This window comes from Protopterus annectens, chromosome 1.part1 (assembly GCF_019279795.1).
Source record: "Protopterus annectens isolate FY-2018-M chromosome 1.part1, PAN1.0, whole genome shotgun sequence".
NCBI lineage: Eukaryota > Metazoa > Chordata > Ceratodontiformes > Protopteridae > Protopterus > Protopterus annectens.
In genome coordinates this window covers 106,187,051-106,204,237 of record NC_056726.1, presented here as the reverse complement: position 1 = coordinate 106,204,237, position 17,187 = coordinate 106,187,051, and positions in this window count along the sequence as shown.

Here is a 17,187-nt window from a genome sequence, read left to right as displayed (position 1 = left end):
AGTAAAATATTACAAGTCATAAGATGTAGTGAGTTATTTTATTTTACATTTGTTTACTGGAAAAGTCTGACTTGAAAAGAGCCAGTTTTCAGCAGAGGACCAGGGAGAAATGCTCCAGATGCATGTCTTTGTAATGTGGCAGGAAACTGGAGCACCCGGAGAAAACTCACACAATTGCAGGGTGTACATGTAGACTCTGCACAGAAGGCAGACTGAGAATCAAACTGGAGAACCTCTTGCTGTGAGGTGACAATGCAAACTGCTGCACCACTGTGCTGTCTAAATTAATATTCTGGGATAGAAATGCATGGACTTATCGAAGGGTACACACAGAATTGAAACAGATTATTTTATAATAGAAGGATTAATTTTAAGGGAAGGAGAATCAGTTTAAACAGTTTTTTTCAGATGATTTAGCAATATGGATAGAGAAAAAGAAAACTAAGGAATATATAAAAATAGGCAAAAGAATAAAATGGTTAAAGAGAAAATATGGAAAAAGAAGAAAAAAGATTAATAATGTAGTTATGGAAAGATCATATTACATGAAAATATTTTATAAAGATTGGTCTGAATGTTGAATGAATGAATTTTAAGATCATTTTAAGATAAATATATAAAAACATATTTTCAATGGCTATATGAATAAAGAAAAGTGGATAAGAAAAAGTATAAAAGAGCATATAAAGATGCATTGGGATATTGAGAAAATAACGATAGGGAGTATTTTGATAAATAAAAAGAATTATATAAAAAAATCAAGAGAAAATTAAAGAGTTATTTAAACAATATTTTCATGAGGAAGAAAGTGAAAAAGTTTCTGCATATTTAATTCATTTAGTAAAGGAAGATAGTGTGATGAGGGAAATGAAAAATACAAAAGGAGAAATAGAAAGAACATAGGAACAAATTATGAATATTGTTGTGAATATGTACAAGAAATGTTTAAAGAAGCAAAGAATAAATCAAAAATAATAGAAGAAGTAAAAACATTTTCAGAACAAGAAAAAGAAAATAAAAAATTTGAAAAGCAGCTTTCTTTATATGAGTTATATAAAGTATTATGACAAGTAAAAATTTATTCAACTGCAGGGCCAGCTGGAATAGGATATGAAATGTATAAAAACTTAATGAAATTGCAAAAAGAATACTTTTGAAGGTTTTGAATGAATGACTAAATAAAGGTGGGTCTATATTATAACAACAAAGTGTCAAAACTTCGAATGTTATAACATTGAACCAGAAACCTCGAAGACTGACAATATCGAAGCCACGGAACTTTGAATTCTTTCCCAGGGAAAGAATTTGGTGGTTCATTTCCATGGCTTCACTATTTCCTCCACTGTGGTGTAATCTCAGAGTTGGTATATTTAAGTAGGGGGGTGTTGTGGGTGTGGGGGGTGAAGCCCCCCACATTAGAAATAGTTTGTAGTGTTTGTGTGTTTCATGTTTTGTGCTGGAACAGCGATTTTTTCCCAGGGAAAAAAATCGCTGTTCTCAGTCTTTGGAGTTTTCAGCTTTTGTGGTTTTGGGTTCGATGTTATAACATTCTAAGTTTTACAATATAGACCCAATAAAGGTTTTATGTATTAAGAATTATGCAATGGCATACTTAAATTTGTTTGGAAGAATGAAGAAAAGATATAAAAAACTGGAGACCGATAGTACTGAATAATAATGATTATAAGATTTTTATGAAAATATTGCAGAAGAAATTTGAAACAAAGATGAAAAGTATTGTAGAACATAGTATGTATAGTATGAAAGGGGATGTAAAGAATTATTAGCAATAGTAAGAGAGATTCTGGATGATGTTATAAACAGAGGAGAAGAAGCTAAACTTATGATAAGGAAAGTTAGTAAGGCATTTGATAAAATAAGACATGGAATCTTACGAGCAATAACAAAAGAATACAATATAAGTTAGAAAATCAGGAAAGTATGCATGTTTGCTTATACAAATAATAAAGTAAAAAATTTGGTAAATGGCTGGCTGAGTAATGTGGTAGACATAAAGAGGGGTGTGAGACAGGTATTTCCAATGAGTTGCATACTTTTTGCTTTAACTATGAATGTAATTGTATGTGAAATAAATTATAAAATGAAATAAACAGAGTGTGTAATGCCTGAAGGCTTAAAAATCCCAGTCTTGTTAATTTATGCAGATGATATTATAGTAATTGTAAAAAACAAGACGTGGATAAAAGAAATACTATGTCATTTAATTGAATGTTTAGAAGGAATAGGGATGACTTTAAGCAAACAGAAAAGTAAAAGGTTAAGAGATATGGTTAATATAGGAGCAATACAATTAACAATGAATGAAATTTCTGTCTTAGGTCTAATATTTTGTAATAAGATTATACGTAGGATGCAACAGAAATAGATATTAGAAGAGTTAAAATGAATTTGCATTTTTTGGAAAAATATAGATTATCATTTAGAAACAAAAGGTTTATTTGATAAATTCAGTTTTAATGGGAAAATGGCATATTCAGCAAGTGTATTTATGCTATGATATTGGAAATATAATTGCTACAGACAATTTTTTTCCATTCATATGGGGTTCTACACTGAATCTGGTAAAAGAGGAACTGTGTATGTAAATAAAGAAGAAAGTGGCTTAGGGTTATTTAACTGAGTAGCATATGTTGCTTCTCTAAATTTATATAAAGTGTTAAAGTGGATAAATGAAAAAGAAGAAGGCTTAACTGTAAGAATATTTAAATATATGTATGACTAATTCTGGGATACAGTAAAAGAAATAAAAGAGAACAATAATGTAAACATGAAGAAATTAATATATTGCCAGGAAAAAATATTAATCTGAAAAAATTTGACAAAATAGAAATGGAAAGAAAACTATGGCACAAAAACATGATGATAAAATATTATTTTGTTAAACCTTGGGAAAAGTTAGCAGAAGAAAAATTAAAGCTATAAAACAAGAGATAAATGGTGTAATAAAAAAGTAAAAGGCAGTTTTTTTTGTGGAGACTGGTAATAGTTAAATTACCAGTGAAAGGGAAAATGCCATATAAAAAGAAAAGTGAAAAATATGTTTATATTGTGACTAGAAAACTACTGAACATGTGTTTCTGAAATGTAAAAGAGTGATAAAATTATGGGAAAAGTTATGTTTGTGTAAAGAAATTTTTTCAAGATACTGAAAAAGTGGATAAGCAAAATATAGATATGATTAAATATGTTAAAAGATTTGATAAAATGCTTTATGTTATATGGGTTATATGCAATGAAAGGATAACTGAAATTATGTTTAATGTAAAATAGATTTTGGCAGTAATATTGAATAATATTAGATGCTGGCTATGGAAAAAAGTGGGGGGTTAATAAGTATAAACTGTGATATGTGTAATAAGTAAAAGAAGGATAATGGAAAATTGTATTTTATAAATATGTAAATATTATATAAATATTTTGTAAATATGTAAATATTATTTTCTTTGTATACATAAAGGACACCTACTCTTTTTATGGGTGCCATGGGATCTTTTACATCCACCTAAGCTACTACCAACTCAGACATATGGGGCATTAATTTAACATCTCATCCAAAGGGCAGCACACTCAGGAGTATAACACCCCATTATGCTGAAGGCAATTTACCTGATGTGGGAATTAAACCCACACCCTTCTACACCAAAGGCAAATGTGCTACCTGTTGCACCACTGCATTTCCAAAAATTGGCTCTACAGAGGTCCTTCTGTAATTGCAAAGTTTTCAAAAGTTGACCATTGGGTGACATTTACTCAACCAATTATTAGGTCTGAGAGCCAATGCATTCCCAATGCTTGCCATGTTTGAAATGTAAAAGGGGGCTTATCACTAGTAAAATCTGGGTTACCCCATAAACGAATTACTGATCCCAAAATATTGACCCCATCCAAATTTTTATGTAGAGAAAGCAATCAAATGAGTTACAGAAATAGAATTCTGCACTTTAAGGTAGTTTGGAAGAGACTTGGTTACAAGCCCTCACTGGGAGATGAGTGTGAGTTTGGCTTTTATAGATACCAAATGAGGTACAGCTGTATAGTTTAAGACAAATAAGGAAGCAAATGCAAAGATCTGTGCATATTTTCCCTACTTAACTAAAGTCAATCGTAAATATTTTGATGAGGTGTACTGGATGGCTTGCTTGACCCTATTCTAGAGAAAAAAGTGTAATAATTTAGTGATTCTCTTTAGCCATGGATGAGATTGTGAGGTAGGATTATGCTTAAACAAACAGAAGAAAAAAAGAGAAACTAGCATGTTTAACCCCTGCTATACACACCATAAAAGAATATTGTGGGCATTGCCCAAGTATAGGCCCATACAAAAAATGAATCCCATATTTGTTTGAGATTAATCAAAATGAGAAAGGCAAAGTGAACAAAAGGTGATTCAAATAAAATAAAAACAGTAAGATATAAAACAAAAGAACCAGTTAACACAGCAGAATGTATAAAATTCTAATTTTAATTGATAGGTAAGTGCTCTCACACCTTCAGTTGCTTCATCAGACCATAAAATCAGTAAAGCACAAACCCTTTATATAAGAGAACCAAAACATTTGTACAGAGCCAGGAGAAAAAGCCACATCACAGAACCACCATGATTCTGTAGAGCATAAACGTAATACAAAAAAAGTTTTGCACCGGTTGATTAAGACACCACAGCAGTTTATTGACAATCTAATAAAAGGTACTAAGTGATTTTATTCCCACCCATAAATTCACAGGACTTCATGGGGATGAAAGCACTTAGTACAGCATTTTCTCCTGGCTCTGTACAGAAATTTTGGCTGGTTTATTTTTATAAAAAAAAAAATACAATGCCTCAAAGTGTAGCACTTCATAGAATCACCACAGCATGTGGTGAATTAAAATAAACATGTTTATTAAACCAATTGAGTGCTTTCTTTCAAACAAAACTTCATCAGAACTAGATTAAAACTATTTTTTCTCTCTTATATAGTATCATATTAAGTCCAGCCAATATAAACACACATTGATTAAATTATTAATTAATGTAAATAGCAATATACTGATTTGAAGGGCACATCTACTAAAAAATTGTATATAACAAACTATATCATTTTAAAGCTAAGTGTGCTAAAAGAGGGACCAAAAAACTTATGTGATGTCAAGATTTAACTTAATAAAGCCAGCATAGACAAAAGATAGGAAATTTATAGTTTCACTGACCTCAACTTTAACACAGGAATAATGGATAAGACCTCATTTAAACCAGAAGGTCTACTGGCCTGTAAAAATAACTGCTAGTATAGTTTGTGGTACTCAAGTAAGTCCTCCCACTGTCCACCTCTTGGATTTTTTTTGTACTTGCTCCAAAACTGAAAACTTAAAATTGCTGTTCTTACATTTTCTGGTGTGCTTCTCCAAGGAGTTTGTGCCTATGCCATGTGTGACATTGCATATGTGTAGTGTTCATAAATATGCTTCTTAAGTGCCCTTTCAGTTTTCCCAACATAAAAGGCATCACAATGGCGTACACAAATATAAATAACTCCTACAGAATTACAATTATAATAATATTATGGTGTTAACTCTTTCCCATGACTAGTCAGGTATATAATGTTCATGTTACTGATGTAAGGGCATTGCCTGCAGCTGCCACATTTAAAAGTACCCACTTTTTTCTTCTTACTTGTTTCCATCTTATTATGTACCTTATTGGATTCATATAGGTTCTTTAAGCACACTCCCTTTTTATAGGTGAATTTTAAAGTTTTTTAAAAATATCTAAAGTACCTGGCGGTTGTCTAAAAAGTTTCTAATATTCCCTGTTGTATTATAAACAGAAAGCAGTACTATAGTCTTTCTCATGTTTATCGTGTTCATAATTGTTTGTCTCTTTATTTTGATTAAGACATAAAGTAGGCAAACAGCAACAAGGAGAAAATCAATCCCAATGTAGAAAAATGCAGTTAAAATACTTGAGAAACAACAATGGGACAACCACGGCAAAGTGCATATATTTAATAAACAATAAGCACTAAACAGATAACCACTTTCGGAGATGCCTCTTTCATCGGATCAATATAACAAATATAAAATCAGTCTGCATATAAATACACTTGAAAAAGCAATTACATTAATTAAAGCCTTTACCCAATTAGCATTTTCTAGCCTTTAAAATAGGTTTTAAAGTTATAAAACCATTTAAGCCTGGTGGAACATCAGCTTTCAAACCAGCTATCCAGTGGGTTTCTTTAACTTCTGTGGCATTCTTTATATCACCACCTCTAGGTACAGGAGTGTAAATATCCAAAGCCATAAATTTAAAATCATCTGTGGAAATTCATTAATGTGTTGAGCTACTGCACTCCTTTGCACATTGCTCCATATATTACTCATATGCTGTAAAATACGTTCCTTTAACATTCTATTGGTTTTACCAACATAAAAAGAAGTGCATTCTGAACAGGTTGCTATATAAATCACATTTCTAGTAAAACAGCATGCATAGTGTGACCACTTATATATCCTTTTAGTAACAGGATGCTCAAACACATTATCAATATTAATATACCTGCATGCCTTACATATTTTAATTGCTGGAACCTGTGTTCTGAGAGACTGCCTTCCAGACTATCTGCAAATATACAGAGCTGAGTATATATTTTTGGTTATATAGTTTGTTAATTGCTGCTTAGATCTCTGTTGAAACTGTTGTCTCACTGTTCTGAGAGACTGATCTGCAAATATACAGAGCTGGGTATATATTTTTGGTTTTAGAGTTTGTACTGTTAGTTGTTGCTTAGATCTCTGTTGAAACTGCCCCCCCCCATTTTCTGCCATGTCTTCAGTTGGTATAACTGTTTTTTACAGCTTGTGTGTTATCTAACTCAAGGAACACTTAATTTGACCTGTTAGTAATAGCCTGCATTTAATTGCTGGAACCTGTGTTCTGAGAGACTGCCTTCCAGACTGTCTGCAAATATACAGAGCTGAGTATATATTTTTTTGGTTATTGAGTTTGTTAATTGTTGCTTAGATCTTTGTTGAAACTGTTGTCTCACTGTTCTGAGAGTCTGATCTGCAAATATACAGAGCTGAGTATATATTTTTTGTTTTTTAGAGTATGTACTGTTAGTTGTTGCTTAGATCTCTGTTGAAACTATTTTTTCCCACCCTCCCTATTTTTGGTTTGTAGTTTAAATTTGGTGGCTTTCGTAGTTGCCCGCCCCACTGTAGATTTCATCTGGAACACAGCCCCAGTCCCATCTCTTTACCACATTCTACCTAATAAACTCTTTCTGCACTTGCTTTTAGTCCTTTTTAATTTAATTGCATTTTTTTAAACTGTGTTTGGTCTAATATTGCTACATACTCAAGTGTGCTAGCTTGCACTGCATGTGAATTGTTTTTACTACTGTTTTTGCTACTTTTATGTAAAAAAAAAACAAACTGTAAGCCTGTTTCCTACCTTTCCTGTAACTAGTGTTCCAGATACAGATTTGCTGTATCTAGGACTGTATGTAAGCTTCTGAGCCCCCCAAGCCTTTCTGTGTTGGAGGGAAGCCTTCTAGCTTATCAGTGGGAGTGATAAGCACTAAGTAATCTGTCTGCCACATAAGGAGTGGTTCTGGCCCAGAAATTGTAGTTATTGGCTGTTTGGGCAATCTCTTCCATCTCTCTCATACTTTCTGATTTGAAAGCCTGCATTTGCACTTGTTTCTGTCCTGTAACTCTTTTAGTGCAGATACATATTCTTAGTTTTAGCACTTAAATTTGCTTATTCATGCTCAGCACTTGTTCAGAACTTGTAAGCACTAAATAAGCTACTAATTACTATAGCACTCAATCTTCCTCATTACCTAGAGGAAAACAGTTTTTGTACTTACTTTTCTCACTTGCTTAGAGAAAAACAGCTCTTGTACTCACTTTCCTCACTTATCTAGAGGAAAATTGTTTTTTATTCAGGCATGTCCAAGGGTCAGCTCCCAGTGTTCTCTCCTGTCTATCTGATGAATCTGGGCATCTTGAGGCAATGTAGAAATTGCCTCATGTATACAGACAACCCTCTCCTCCTACCACCCAACACTACAACCTGTGAGAGATGCACTTATCTAGCCAAACTGGAGGTAAAGCTCTCTCCAACCAAGACTGAACTTGACAGTCATGAGGAGAAGGTAAACATTTGCACCACACCACACTCATCACATAGTCTCACTAAATCTACACCACCAAAATCCATGCATAGTAACACAAAAACATTTGCGGAGGCTCTCAATAATAATCTGTCTTAGCAACAGAGACCGCCAAAGCAGAAACGCAAGCAACCTCCATCCCCCAACACAACCCAAATGACACATAGCCCACAGACTCAGTGTGCCACTCAACTACAGCCAATAAGGCAAAACAACGTACCCAACACACTAGTCATAGGTGATCTATAGTCAGGCACACTGATGTCCCACTCGCCAGGCTAAACAAGGAGAAGGATACTGTCAGCTGCCTGTGGGGTGCCAGGATCTGCCAAATAACCCACTCACTCAGGTCATTCCACAACAAGTACAAATATGACTCTGTCATTGTCCATGTTGGGGTGAATGACCTGAGACGTACCTCCCTGGACTACATGAAAAGAGACATGGAAGAGCTCTCTGATCTTGTAGCCCATGCAGGTATGACCCTAGCCCTGAGTAGCATTCTGCCATCACCCAGAATGATGCCGCAGTACAAGGACAAAATTATTGACTTCAACAATTGGCTAAGCTTGTGGTGTCATTTTAAGGGGATCCAGTATCTGTCTGCTTGGGATGACATGGTCGACAGACCACGATGCTTTGCCACAGGTGGCCTGCACCTGTCGCCCCTGGGATTCTGGATACTGGCTAAGGCTCTTGCTGTCCCTATAGTGCCTTTTTTAGGCAAGGTTCAAATAACAAATTCACCACCATAACAGGAACAGGCAAGCAAAAACTGAGGGTAATGCTACTCAATGCTAGAAGTCTAAATCTCAAAATGCATTCACTCGAGGCACTCCTTAAAATGGAGATCATCGATATCTGTGCAGTGACTGAGACCTGGTTCAAGGCTCCAGAGAGCAACCCTGCACTACCAGGCTATAACTCATACCACACTTTTTGGCCCTGTAACATGGACCGAAACACCAAAGGTGGAGGTGTGTCCATATTCATTAAGGATATCCACACCTCCAGGCTAGTTGCTCAGCATAATGCATCTGAGGTTATCCAAGTGCAACTAACTCTGGGCAAAACTGCAATCCAAATTGTAAGTTGCTACAGATCCCCCACCATGCCCCAGGATTCCCACTCCTCTTTTCTTTATGTACTGGAAAATATTAGAGTTCAACCAAACACCCTAATAATGGGCGACTTCAACTACCCCACCATTAACTGGGAAAACTACTCATATACCAACTCCTTAGCTCAACGCTTTCTGGAATTCATAAACTCCAGTGCCCTGGATCATCTTATCCACACCCCCATCAGGGGCAACAATATCCTAGACCTAGTCATTACCAACATGAGTGACCGGTGTACCACACCTGAAGTCAACTCCTCGTTGGTCCGATCCAACCATAAGCTAATCACCCTTGATATCCACATCCCACACCCCCCCCCCCATTAAGGAAACCACAGTAAAACTTTTCTCCAAAGCCAACTTCATGCTTCTTAAGACAGAAGTGGTGAACTTCATGACACCCATGCAGATGGACAATACAGTTACAACTGCTGAATCCTACACATATGCACTCTATAAGCACTTACACAAGTGCATGGATCGTGCTATCCCAAACAGAACCAAGACACTATCCTCCAAAAAAGGAAGCCAATCTGGTGGTCCCCTGCCATAAACAAACTGTACAGCAGAAGGAAGAAACTGTTGCAAAAGAGTAAAATCGCATGAGTGGAGGAGCTCCCTGGTCAGCCTCAGTAAGAAGCTGAGATCCCTTATAAGATCCTCCAAAGCTAGCTACAAAAACAAAATCATCACTAATTCCAAGGACAACCACAAAGCATTCTATAGCTATGTCAAGAATCTCAATGGCAACACCCAGATCTGCTCTGAGTTACAGCACAAAGGCAAGAAAATTATAGACCCAACTGATATTGCCAACATCCTGGCAGATAGGCTCTGTGCTAACTTTACCCCCCTCTCATCCCCTAAAGGGCCCATATATATACTGGAAGAATGCAGAGTCCCTGTTATCATGACTATGTAGGTAAAAGCTGCACTCTCTAAAGCCAATAACACAGTATCTATGGGACCAGACAACATCTGAGGCTGCGTTTTACATGAACTTCAGAACGAACTGGCTCCCCACTTAAGCACCATGTTCAGTAATAGCCTTGCATCAGGCTTTGTGCCCACTGAATGGTGCACAGCAACAGTTATCCCACTTCATAAAGGGGGAAAAACCACTGATCCCGGGAACTATTGACCTATTAGCCTGATGAGCCTGGTCTGCAAGGCCATGGAACGCATCATCATGGAACTCATAAACAAAGACATTGGTAACCTCCAAACTCTGGACCCCACCCAGTTCAGGTTTGTGAAAGGCAGATCATGCCTCCTGAACCTGATCAACTTCTTTGAGGCAGTCACCAAAGCCATAGAGGAGGGTAAGATGGTTCACACAGCCTATCTTGACCTCGCCAAAGCTTTCGACACCATCCCCTATTCTGGAATTATAGCCAAACTCACTAAACTAGGTATGAATCCCTATGTCACAAGATGGGTTGCCAACTGGCTCACTGACAGCACCCACACTGTAAAAGTTGCTGACTCCAAATCTGACCTCAAAGCAGTGACAAGTGTAGATACCAAACAGGAGAGGTTCCATCCTGGAACCTCTCCTGTTTGGTACCTACTTCTCTGAAGTACAGGCTAACACAGAAGGCCTCTGGCGAATGAATTTCACAGATGACTGTAAACTAGGAGCCATAGTCAAGTCCACAAATGATGTGGACATCCTACAGAAGGGCCTCGCTGAGACAGATGCCTGGTGTCAGAGCCATGGCCTCAAGCTCAATGCCAAAAAGTGCAGTGTCATCTCCTTTGGTAAAAACTCTGTACCCATGAACTACCACATAGGCAACAATCTACTTAACACCAAATGCATGATCCTTGGGACCCAGGTGGACAGTAGTCTCTCCTTTGATAGTCACATCACCACAGTAGTCAGGAAGTCCTTCTATGTGGCACACCTCATCATAAAAGGGTTCTCATCCAGGAAAAAAGAGGTCATTGTTCCCCTCTACTCGACACTCATTAGACCCATTATAGACTACAACGCCCCTTTTGGACTGTACCTCACAAGATATCTGCAGCAGCTGGAAAGGCCACGGAAGTACCTCACAAAGAGGATTACTGGCCTCAAACAAATGCCCTAGACTGACCGCCTCATAAAACTCCAGCTTTACTCCGTAGCATATTGCCTACTCCGAGGTGATCTCTGCCTAACATATAAAGCTATGTCAAACTCAGAGCCATTGGTCATACTCCCAATCCCTTTGAGCTACACGCTCTAGGGACCTAAACCTTGTTACCACAATAAACAGGACATGCTGGATGGATAGAGTCCTGTCCCAGACCCTTCCCAAACTCTGGAACAGGCTACCCGTCTATGTCATGCAAAGTTCTTCATTAGCACTCTTCAAGAAAAATCTTGATGAGTGGATGGGAAATAGGAAATACACCCCGGGGATCACTTCTGTGTCTCTGCTCGACAGTGGCACAGGAAAATAACTTAATTGGGTGGTGTAAGCTAGGGAACCTTGTTGGCTAGGCTTACGTAGACCCTTGGGCTGATAGCCTATTACCTACCTATGAACCTATGAACCTATGGATATGTAACTGATTTGCCACTATATAATTTATCTAGGTTATTCTTATCACCAGGTTCTGGTCTATAACATAACAGATTCTTTAAGTTACGATTTCTCTTGTAACTGAAGTTTGGTACATCACCTACTATATTTTTCATCCTGTCATCAGACAGTAATATCTTCCAGTTATTTTGTATTATATTCTTTATATATTTAAAATCAGTACTAAAAGTAAAGGGTATCCTAACCTTACATATATTTCTCTGTCCCTTATTAATTGAATCTCCAATATTCTTTGAATACCAAGGTCTACCCTTCCCATCTCTCATGGACTTAACCCTTTCTGATGCTTCCCTAACTTCCCTACTTTTGTAATCATGTTCTAACAAATTATTCTCTGTTACATTTATATGATGTAAAAAATCACTTTCCTTACTACAAAGTCAGGAAGTTCTCAGAAGCTGATTATCCATGACATTCTTAAAAATATGGAGGGAGTGCATGCTACCCCTCTCCAATAGAGCATTTTTCCAGCATGACTTATGGTATAACAAAGTATTTATTTTACCCCCTTCATCCATTTTTAATAAAATATCCAAATATTCTATAAAGTCTACTGATGAATGCACAGTAAATCTTAAAAATGTGGTGGTTGTCTCTAAATAATTAAAAAAATATCCAATTGTTGTGTATCCCCTTTCCACAAAAAAGACATCATCCACAAATCTGTGATATAAGCCCATATGTGCTAGCCACAGATTTTCTTCAGTCAAAATGTATCTCATCTCCCATTCAGCTAGAATCAGGTTTGCATAGCTGTTAGCACAGGGTGTGCCCATGGAAACATTCCAATGCTATAAATAAAACTTCTGTTCAAAGGCAAACACATTGTTCTCAAGTACAATACTTAACAATCTGCATATACGTTCAACATATTTTTTGTCCATATATGCTGCTCTTTCATTAAAGCAATATATGTACCTTAAACCTATATAATTAGGAATGACTGTAAAGAGATTCTTTACATCTAAGGTCACAAGAATAAATTTTGCATTTGAATTCAAGCTCTCCATATATTCACTTAATTGTATGAGAGCTGATGTTACACCAAGCGTAAATGGTTTTATACCTTTAAAACCTATTTTAAAGGCTAGAAAATGTTAATTGGTTAAAGGTTTTAATTAATGTAATTGTTTTTTCCAAGTGTAATTTTTATGCAGATGACTGATTTTATATTTTTTGCATTGATCTGATGAAGGAGGCATCTCCGAAAGTGCTTATCTGTTTACTGTTTATTGTTTATTAAATATGTGGTTGTCCCGTTGTTGTTTCTCAAGTATTTTAACCTGCTTTTTTCTACATTGGGACTGATTTTCTCCTTGTTGCTGTTTGCCTACTTTATAGACTTCTGTTTCTTCACAAGGAGTAACATGGCAGAAAGTGGTGAAGTGGAACTTGACTATTTATTTTATTTTATTTTATATTTATTTTACATTTGTTGACCGGGCTAGTCTAGCTGGATACATATCCTTTTTCAGTAGAGGCCCGGGGAGAAAAGCTCCAACATAATGAGAAAACATGTTGAGAATACGTGTTACATAATGAGAATACATGTTAACTTTACATAGATAAAAAATAGGAATAACATAGATTTTATATAAACATAATAGAAAAACAGCAGGTTATACATACAAGTTATATGGCATATACTAAGTGAAGAAAGACTAGATAAAGAATTAACATGTTACTTTGTGAGGTCAAGAGATTTTAATAATCTGAGAAAGGGAATAAGATTAAGGTGGTGTGGGACTAGGTTGTGAGATATAAAAGTTAGTCAGGTTCCGAACATGGGCATAGCCATTGTGACTTAAGATATTCTTTGAGGTTATTTTTGAACTGATTATGCGAGGTCATGAGTCTTAGGTAGTTTGGCAGGGAATTCCAAGGCTTTCCAATGGAGTTGGCGTAGAGGGCATCACCACCCGAGTTCTTAGATTTAATGGTTAGGATCTGGACGCTATTTGATGATCGAAGGCAGTTAAGGTTGGAGTAGGGGGTCAGAATACTGCACAGTGAGGGAGTTCTCTCCGGTTGGTTGATTATTTTAAAGGCTTCAGTGAGTTGGTTAAGTTTGAGAAGATTGGGCAGTTCCAACCAGCCAAGTTTCTTTAGGTTAAGGCAATGGTGGGTGCGATAAGGGGAACCTGTTATGAATCTAGCAATGTGGTTATAGGCAACAGAGAGTATGTTAAGTTCACGTTTATTGAGGAAATAAAGAACTGGGGAGGCATACAGGAGGGTGGAGAGGAGATGGGTGCGGGCAATAGTTAATTTGGCAGTAGGGGTTAAAAAGTTTTTTATTCTGTACATGGATCCTAGTTTCTTGTTTACAGATTTAACGGTTTGGGTAATGTGTATGTCAAATTTAAGCTTATGGTCAATAGTAACACCTAGTAGTTTGGTACTGGTGACAGGGACTATGATGGTCCCATTGATGGATTTAACATGGAAGGTCGTATTGTTAGTATTTGGGAGTTCTTTTCCTAGGGGTGAGAAGACGTTGGGGAAAAATAGTAGTAGTTTGTTTTTTGTTGGATTGAGTATGAGTTTCAAGTCGGTGAACCATTTTTCTACTAAAGTAAAACAGAGTTGAGTAGTTGTTTGGAGTTTCAAGAGGGAGACATCTGAGCAGATCAGGGTGGAGTCGTCAGCATATTGAATGCAGGTGGATTTAGGGATGACTGAGTGAAGGTCGTTTATGAAGATGGAAAACAGAAGAGGACCAAGTATAGAGCCCTGAGGAACACCAATGGTATTGGGGAGCAGGTCTGATAGTCTGTTTTGCCACAGGACAGCTTGTTGCCTACCAGTGAGGTAAGCCTTAAACCAGCTTAGTGCTGGGTTGTTCAGATGTAGGCTTTCCAGGGTGTTAAGTAGAAGCTGGTGATTGACCATATCGAACGCTTTCGATAGGTCGAGAAAGAGGGCGGAGGATATTAGTTTGTTGTTACGGTTGTTATTAATGGAGTCAACAAAGGAAAGGAGGGCAGTAGTTGTACTGTAGCGGGGGCGAAAGCCATGCTGGGAGTTAGACAAGAGACGATTAAGGGTTAGGTAGTGAAGGAGTTGTTTGTAAACACATCTTTCCATAATTTTCGCTATTGGGGACAGTATTGCTATTGGTCTGTAGTTGGATGTTTCAGTGGAGGTACCTCCTTTGTGAAGAGGGATGATATAAGAAATCTTCCAAATAGAGGGAATGCTAGCTTCAGTTATAGTTCTATTGATCAGGATTGATATGGGATAGGCGAGAATATCGGATGCAATTTGTAAGTATTCCGCTGGGAGGTGATCAGCCGCTAGGGTGGTCGGTTTGAGTTTTTTTAAGAGGGTACGAATATAGGAGGAAGAGACTGGCTTTAAGTTAAAGGAGGTAGGGGCAGCATCATGAGGTTGAGTGACAGGTGAGGCAGTGGAGGTTAGTTGGCTGGCTAGTGATTGGATAGTTTCGGTGAAGAAGGAGTTAAATGTGTTGGCTATTTCTTCCAGATCTTTCCCAATAAGTTTCTCAGGGGTTGGGGTAGTAGTTTTACCTGAGTGAAGGAGGTTGTTAAATCAAGCCCAGAACTTCTTTGGGTTGTTCTGATGTTTATTCTGGAGGTGGCAGAAGTATTGTTTTTTGTCCTGGGTAATGGCTGTTTTAGTAGTGTTTCTAAGCTGTTGAAATTTAATGCGATCTTGGGGGGTTTTAGTGGCTCTCCATTTATCCCAGGCCTGGTCACGAAGTTTAATTTTGGTTTTGGTTTCTCTAGTTATCCAAGGAGCTATACGTACTTTGGATCTGATTTGTCTATTTGGGGCATGTGAGTCAAGTATCTTAAGGAATGTGTCATTGAAGTGGGAAACACTCTCCTGGAGTGGTAGAGTTTTTAAAATGGACCAGTTGCAGGACTTTAGGTCTGCAAGGAATAGTTGTGGGACAAATTTCTTTTTGTTTCTGATTAGTCTATATAAGGGGGGGTTGGAAGATGGGCATTTATGTTTAATAATATAGGTAATTAGGTGGTCGCTGAGGTCGTTGGGAAGGGTCCCTGTGGTATAGTTGTTTGAATCTTTATTAGTAAGGATCCAGTCAATGGTGCTTTCTTTTTGGAGGGTATTGCCAATTCTAGTTGGGGATAGGATATTTTGGGAAAAACCATATAGGTTAATAGGATGTGGGGTTGTATGGGTAGCACAGAGGGACCAGTCTATATTAACATCCCCAAGTACTATGGTTTCTTGTGGGTAACTAGTGGCTAACCAGCACAGGGTATGCTCCAGGTTTTCTGTGTTCTTCCCTGGTGGGATATAGATTACAATGAGGTTGATGCATTTTTGAGTGTTTAGGCATATCTTTAGGGCAATAAGTTCTAAATTAGAGATTATAGGAGGTTGTAATGGATTCCTAATGATATTCAAGGTATTCCTAAACATTACAGCTATTCCTCCTCCCTTTTTCTTTACCCGGTCAGCCCTGAAGATATTATACCCGGGTGGGAAAATCTCTTCGTCCTTAGTGGTGGGTTTTAGCCATGTTTCAGTTAGACACATAATGTCAGGGGAATGAGTAGCTAACATAGCATGCAGGTTGTGAACCTTGTTGTTAATGCTTCTTAGGTTCAGATGTAGTAATAGAAGGGAGTCGGCAGAATTTCGGGTTAATTTAGAGGGGTTAGAGTCTGGGACAGTAGTGGGACCTGGGTTAGGATGGATATTGCCATCGATGGTGATACGATTTTTCAGTTAGACTAGGAATCTTTGTAGTTTAAATAGTAATTTGTGGTTAGTTTTATTATTTGGAATTTTAGGGTGATGAAGGGTGAGATGGACTGTTTTGGGGGATATTGTTTTGTCAGGGTGGAGTGAAGGTGGGATAGAAATGGCAGAAAGATTAGATTGGGAGTTAGTGTTGCCCTTAGGGAAGGGGATTCCTATCAGAGTTTGGTTTTCATACTTTGTTAAAAAATAAGCAGTAAGAAGGAGTATTGTTGTGAAGGGGGTGATAGAGTAGGTGATTTTGGCCATGGTGTAAGAAGGGAAAGGGTAGTGAGAGGGGGGGAGAGACTTTAGATTTAACTTTAGTAATGGGGGAGGGCCTGGAAGTGGGAGGAGAGGTAGAGAAAATTGAGGGGCTGTTGGATTTGCTAGGGGGAAAGTGGGAGGGGCTAGCTACTCCTATAAATGTAGAGGTACTGGGGGCTGGTGGGATATGGGGGCAGGGAGGGGAGCGGAGCGGAGCCCGAGCGAAGCGAGGGCGAAGCGGAGCGGGGCATACACCGCCAGGAGTTCTCAGGGTCTTAGAGGCAGCAGTAGGCGA